Genomic DNA, 8,309 nt, shown 5'->3' on the forward strand with positions numbered 1-8,309 from the left:
GCAATAACCAGCCTATGCAACACGTAATGCAAATATTCAAGGCCGATTCGATGCACGACACATCCGCTGGCTTTTGTCGTTAACTGACTGCAAAGTGCGCTACGTGAAAATTGTACAGAATGGACAGCGACAACGAATTAGCCGGACTGCGTGGATTTTTTACGATCACGTTTTATTATCACTTATGCGAGCCGCAGTCGCTACACGGAAAGTGCATTCCCGCGGCTGCAGCCCATCGATCAATGCATCTCCGCGGACAACCCGCGTCGTGCTGACTTCCGCGCTTAACTAGCGTCTATATTTAGACATTTACTGAGCCGGAGAGAGAAAGAGAGAGATTTCACTTAGACTGCCATAAATTTTATAATACACCGTAATTAGACACATGATATTCGCGTCCGTGTGGATTTCACTCGCGACATCGCGTTCTGGCATTTATGTCGCATTCGCCTTCAATATTTGCCCTGGTACCTCATTACACTAAACTTTCGGGTTATACCGTTGTTATTATAGTTATTACTTATATTCGGACACATCCTGATTGAATAAGGTTTCCAATATTTTCACATCGTCGCTTACGATTCCTAATTAATCTCTGCTTTGTGTTTTAGAACGCCAACGCATCGATCGATCGCGCCGTAATGGGTTTCTGTTAGCACTTTTCTCCGCTATACTGCACTCGCATTTAGCGTCTGTCGATGCTGTCATGGAACGGCGCATATTACACGTCCATGAAGTGTTATAAGAAAAAAATTTTTTAAATACATATTTATTTTGCTAAAGCACATATCCATTGTGAAACGTTATTACGCGATTAGATGAAGAGCACGGCAACAATTGTGATAATATAATTCAGAGTGTGACATATATTGTAGTAATGTAACCATGCTAAACATTCCATTTCTCCTAATGATTGTCATTGTAGTGATCAGTATTGCCACATTCATCGATGCATTATTCCATAAGCAAATGTACATCATACATATATATATGGATTTTATACATATATCTCTCTAAGCAGAAAGAAGCAGGAAATAATAAACTGGGTACATTATTTCCTGCTTTTCCATAAGAGAAATAATTAGTGTTGCAATTATACGTAACTTCTATCATAAATTATAAATATCCATTCACACCATAAATTAAATTCTAATTATCTTGCCGATAAAAGTATATATATTAAACAGCACGCATTTATAATTTTATCGTTATTTCTTACAATAACTCTCTAAGGATTTATAGTTTAATCGTATCTTATGTAATAGTAAAAATAGAATCAAGATTACTGTTGAAACGATTCCGCAATAATAAATCATTGAATAAACACATTAATTTATGAAGAATTTATCTGAACTGCTTTAGATAAATTCTATATATCATAAGCTTATTCGTTACGATGCATGATGCATTTTTGCTGATATCTTTTTTCTTTATAATGAGGTGGTTTCCGCATAGTATGCATATTTAAACTTTCACTTGCTATCTTTTCACGTGCATTATTGTGTTCACATTAGACAATCACTTATCACTTTATTTTCGCACGTTATTGAAGATATGTACAATATAATGTACAACACAATATTTTCTAACGAAGTTTTTATCCCGTCATAAAATGGAAATATCATAAAATTCCAGAAAATTCCAGAAAATAATATTATTTAATATGAAAATATGATAAAATAACGATCGTTGGAAATTTTATATGGCAATGTGTTATTTCTGTATGATGAATAACTTACTTCAAAAGAAATAATTGAATATATCAGAATTTATCTCTCACAATAAATAATATACATTTATATGAAATGGAGCATATATGTACGTGTATCAATTTTAATTTGACACAGTTTTATAAAAAGTGAACATTATTTAGAGCGCTTACTTTCTTGGTGTCATTATGTGAATGTCTCCGAGGCATATTATTAAAGAAGCATTATACTGATTCTCTCTGAATAAATGATCGAAGTACATCGAATAGAACGTTGTTTCCCTGGAATTATGCTACCAGACGACATACAAGTCTCGACGGCAAAATGGGGAAGAAACTTTTTGTACGTGTGTTTTTTTACCTAATGCTTATAAGACCGCGCTATCCATACTCATTACGCAATGCCGTATCGTAAGACGACACCTTCCGGCAATCTGGGACCAGTAAAAAAGCCGTGTTGCTGGCATAAAGATGCGCAAAAATAACCCATTGGACCTCACGCAGACGCGCTCGGCGTCTGCCATCGTAAATCGTAAAGAGTTACACGCACACGTATTGGCCTATCAAAGACCTATCCGAGAGCCACGATTTCCGGGAATAACAGAAGACGAAGGTCTGCTCGTCTCGGCCACTTTAAAACGAGGTTTTTTGAAAAGAGGGGCCGAATCTAGAACGAGAGGGGGTTGGGAGGAGGAAAAAGAAAGAGAGAGAGAGGGCGAGAAGAGAGGACGCGGTTGGGTTGGGCTCGAGTAATGAGTATAATCAAAATGGTTTAGTAGAAAAGCAGCCGCCAGCTATACCTTTACTAGTGTACACGGCCGCGCATTTGAATTTGAATTTCGAACCATCTTTGCTCGACCATAATGCTCGTCGGTCACGCAGGCGCCACCTGATAGATGAACAAATTACCGGTTTGAGGGCCTACTATCCGCCCTTTTCTATTCGTCTCTAGCTGCATCATTGTTCCAATAAGCAGCTCAGGTTGCCGTCTAGTTCGCTTTATATGCACGTCTGTGTATGAGTCGGTTGGACATTTATTGCTATCGGCACAAATCCGCAACATCCTATTCACAGATGTTTTGCCGATACCTCTAGCTTTTCGATGACCGTGTATGGGTGTATGTGTGTTGATTCCAATGTATCCGTAGCTAAAGGACATTACATGCAACATTAATATCTTCATCTTTTTATTCATTTTTGTTATTATCATATTATAAAAGATGTAAAAACGTTCTGTATATTGCTATACGTTGTAATAGTGAATTATATAATAGTGGATTTCCTTCTATTCTATCCTTCAAAATTCATATTTCTTTAATCTCAATGTGATACAATCAATTAAAGATTGTTCATCACTTAATGTAGTTTAAGCTCGTGCTATTCAAAAAAACATTATCTTTCAAACAAGAAATGTACAAACTATGAGTTCTTAATGAGTTAATTAACTAAATAGATCGCATTAGTTTTGATAAAGTGTAACATTTACGTTTTGAGAAACAGAGGTATGTCTCTTTAGGAGATCTACGTCAGTTTCGGTATCTTTCTTCTGCTATGGAAAAAATCTATGGGAACAGAGACCGGTTTTGGAAAGCAGCACCGCATTGACAAAAGAATTTAATGGTTCAATGGAAATGTACGTATACACGGGTATTCCACAAATTTATGTTCAAACAATGTCAGAAAAAAGAAAATACTGTATTTTAGTAAACTATATGCTTTCTAGATCTACAGATCTGCTTTTTTGCCAGAAAATTATCCAAAAATATTCAAGTTTGTGCTTGGAAGCCTGCGAACAATATTAGACAATATTGTAAATGTTATGTCGAGAGAAACTGAATTTATTATCAAATAAAGTTAATTATTAAATTGATGGTAATACTAAGAGCGACACACTGCCTATTTACATGCAATTACAGTTATTATAAATATCGAATTTGCGATATTAATTACTTTATTTTAATTATGTTAAAAAGTTCATTGATTGATGAGAATATTGAACATATAATAACGTACAGCATTCGATAATTTAATTACGCCTCGTTTTGTATAATATACTATTTTGTATAATGTGTGTGTAACATGTTTACAATTTAATATCCATCAATTAATAACAGGTATTAAAATTTTATATTATATGTTTACTAGTTATTTTAATAATACCAGCAACAATTAATATAATGTGCTAATAACGTAACATTAAATTTTGGCAGCAATTGAAATTTAATATACTTTTTTCATATAATATATCGTATAATATTTCATATAATATTGCATATAATATCACAGCTATATATATAATAAAGAATGAGCAGGAACTGCGTAAGTAACTATATCGCAGTTACTTTTAGTACATAGCACTTTGCTGCATTAAGACGCGTTAAAGTTTGCTTTTTCTGTGCAGATATGAAAGGAATGCAAAAGAATGCAACATCCTTTGATCATAAATATTAATTCATCTATAAGAATACACTCCTGAGGGGGTTGGGATTGTAGACTACGCTCTGTAAGTCTGAAAACGTTACGAGACGCTTCCGAGTCAGTGGTGCGTGTTCCATACTGTGTATGATCACCCCTTCCGCACTTTATTATACACACGCAACCCCTCGAATCACGTTGCAGCTTACAGTTTTCAGCTGTTACCGTCCCTTAAGCATTAAATCGCAAATCTAATGCACCAGAAAATTATTCTTGACTTAAGAGCCGCTTGTTTCTCTTTGACAATGTCAACAACTCGCCTCATTTGTGTATATAATCTACGATTATTCACGATATGGTCGAATATATAGATGAATATATGACATTTTATTTGCCGTTGTAACAATATATTGGGTCAGCCAATAATTTTCCTCTCTTTTCTGGGGTATACGATTACCAAATCAAGAGTTTAATCGAAAATAACGCTATACAACACGCGAGACAGCAGAGATACTAAAACTATCGAAATGCAGTATTGAAAACGCACAAACTCGCTTATGTGAATCGATACGATATTTGAGTATTGCACGGTGAAAAAAAATATAAAAAAATTATTATTGGCCAACCCAAATATACCACTACACTACTACCTAACTGGTCTGCCAAATATATCATTTCTTTGCTAAGCACTTGTTTGGAAAAATCAATATGGGAAATCCCAATGTAGAAGACAAAAAATAATATGATTAACCATAATTTATTTGATAAAGCAAATCATGTTTCTAATGTTCGTTTTACTTTATAAATATTTCATACATAATTGTCAAAATTACGTTAACTTAAAATGTCGCATTTCCCCCTTGCGTAACATGATAAGGAGCAATGTGCTTCACATTTGCAACCTTCATAAAAGTGTGTGGTTCCTGTCTTTATAATAATGCGAAATAGATTTGCTCTTTTGAAGAATTTCTTGAGAAAATAGGTTTTGGCGACCTTCTGCATCTAGCACTTTTGCAGCAATCCCTTTCACCTGGCCGTAGACTTAACGGCAGAACATCGTAATCCCTAGTATTTCCGCCTAGTAATTTCTCTAAGGCGATTGTCTCTCTTGCGAGCGCTCTATATTTTTCTCGTCGTACGGGATGGAATACGAGGCGAGGTAATTCGAGCGGGTAGTTAAGCGGTACCCATGGAGCGAGCCATGGTGCAGGGTCCTTATACTCTTTAAATACTTAATAAGGTCTACGAAGGGCTTCCCTAAAGCCACTATACCGCATGTTCCCTTTTATGGATTAAGATGCTCGGTATGCCGGAAGTAAAAGAAAAGTAAACTCGTTCTATCGAACGGCTTTTACGCCCTTAGAAGTAAGTTGAAACGAATACATGATAGATACACCAGCGTGAACGCCGTCATAAAATATTAATAGATAGATTCAATATTTATCATCAAACTTACATTTATCAGCAAGTCAATGTCGCGTAAAAAATGCAAGAGTAATTGTTACGTTGATGCAATTTTTATTTCCATCAAAAAGAAGTTTTATTAAGACTACATCAAAATTAAGAAAATGATTTAATGAGTACTGAGATTTCTACAATTATATATATATATATAGATAGGTACATTTAAAAAAATTTTTTTCAATTATAATTATTTCTCTAATACATTCTTCGGAATTTCTATTATTGACATGATGAAACTTCATAACTCGTATATTATAATTTGTAATGCAATTGAATAAATGATTGGCATCAGATGTAGTCGCAGAACTTCTTGGCAAATGGAGCAATTAATATTCTAAAACTTCGCCTTCACGAAACGTTGTAAAGTCTTTCTTTGTGATCTTTACCTGATCGAACCATCTAATGTGCTCAATCTGAACTATTATCATCAACATAGAGTTTAATTCAAATTACATTCCCACTGTCCGTTACTAAACTTTTACATTATAAAATGACATTTGTAAAATTATATTGCGCGTAATTACCTTCTTTGTCCTTCAAGTTTGCATGTCGGAATTAAATTTATGCAATACCACGAGGTAACGAGCAACGAGCATAATCTCGAGAAATGACCGTCGCCGTTTACGGCGAATATTTTAATCGCATCGCCTTCTGGGCCGATATTCCTAGGACTATCGTGTAGTTTCATCCGGACTGACCGCATTCTCATCCACGTGACGTCAGCATCGAAAAGAGGCTCTTTACGCCGCGCTTAGAGGAAGCTCATGAATTTGCGCCTGACTACATGTTCAGCGCGACGGCCTTAAAAATTCCCGGTGTTCGTTTATGGCCAGCTAATTAGATTTTTATCTTCATTAACGACCTGCCCGGCGAATCCAGTCTCGTGAATTGCTGCGATTCATGCGTTATTCGCGCCCGTCTGCGTGTACCGGGTGTCTCGGTGATCGATGTGCGTCACCGCGTTCTATGTGACAAGTACAAATGTTTCGTTCGACGAAAATATTAGCCTTGAAACAGCAGCGGAAACGTGACAATGCAGACTACGTTTCACGCGTACACAGCTTAGCATTAGTACGTCGAAGTATTTACTGTTTTGAGTCTTTTTCATTGTTTTGTCATGTTTGACTAAAGCGTGACAAAGAGGCTTACAGCCTCTATCAACACGTAAAAGAAATACGTTGAAGACACTGCATATTTCTGCGCTAAATATTTCATATATTTCACGATCAATTTCCATCTGGGACTATAAACACAGGCGAAGACGATAAATGAGAACCAGTTATCTCCCTTTTGCTTCTCGCAGTCGCGCTATTTCAAATCCTGAATAATACCATCAAAACTAACGTAAGTAGGAAGAGAGAGAAAGAGAGAGAAGAAATGGTCGCGCGAAATATTTTACGATCGGTTGAGAGAAATTCAATTTTCGATCATCTCGCATGATTTACGTCCCCACGGCAAAGCGTTAAAATTCTGCGCCAAGTGCCGCGCAATTAATTCGCATCAAAAACGCAAACGATTATCGTATTTTACCATTGATAGTCACGCGTTATAGCTAAATTATATTTTATACAAGAACCTATGTAAGCTCTTGCAGAAATGTGCCCATTCGTGTTGATTTATGCTGACGATGCCACAAATATTACTTGCATGAAATTTTTGCGTACACCCCGAGATATTAGTATTGATATTTATTATTTCGTTTCTGTCCCCTAGTAAGCATTATTATTTTTAAATTCAGAAAGTTCTAATCACTAATATTATAAAATTCCTTTCTTTGGTAACTTTTTATTCACTCTAATTACTGATTAAAAAGTCAATAGTTCAACTTCAACGTGGTATGCCCTACATTCTATATCATACTTTTTTGTATCATGTAAGCTATAATTAAGAAGAAACAGTTTTATTAATCTTTTATATTGGCATATTCACACACATATATACAGCTACAAAATCTCATAAAAGTATTATTGAATTGTAGGAATTTTATCTATTATTACCATAATACTTTAACAAGAATAATTTCAAATATAAATAACAAAAGTAGATATTATTTTAGAAACATATAATGCTAAAGCATCCTCCACTACTGCGCAAAAACGAAAAAGGTCAGGCGTGATATCTCCAGTCCTATAAATGTACGATATCCCATGAGCATTCTTGCGGATCAATCGATATCGCGTAAATCAACCGCGGATACGTCCATAAAACGTTAGATCTCTTTTCCGTACGTCACGCAGCGTACGAGCATCTAAATGAAACTCGCAAGATGATTCCACAGTCATATGTATTAAAGCATGGTCGCCTGATTTTACGGCTTTCGTTTAATTCTTGCACGCATTTTACTGGCGAATTAAAGGGGGTTCCGAATACGACGTCGTTGCTGCCGCCGAAGGGGGCCTAAGCAGGCAGGGGACTTTTTGAAATTTTGAAATCCGATTAAACTTCACGTCTAGCATATTATTATTTTTATTACAGCTCATAGAAAGTTAGAAGTGAAGAAGTTTTAGTATCGACTAAAAGTAGACAACCTTGTATTGAATAAAAGAGTATATGAACGACACGTAATGCATGGCAACTAATGATTCAAGTAACTGTATATCCAAGTTTTATATAATTATAAAGATTTATATAATTATAAATAATTTACTTAAACAGGAAGAGCAATGTGATTCTGTATGTCAAATGAAAATTTCAAGTCAGATAGTAGTCTTATAAAAAAAGT

This window comes from Ooceraea biroi, chromosome 7, assembly GCF_003672135.1.
Source record: "Ooceraea biroi isolate clonal line C1 chromosome 7, Obir_v5.4, whole genome shotgun sequence".
Lineage (NCBI taxonomy): Eukaryota > Metazoa > Arthropoda > Insecta > Hymenoptera > Formicidae > Ooceraea > Ooceraea biroi.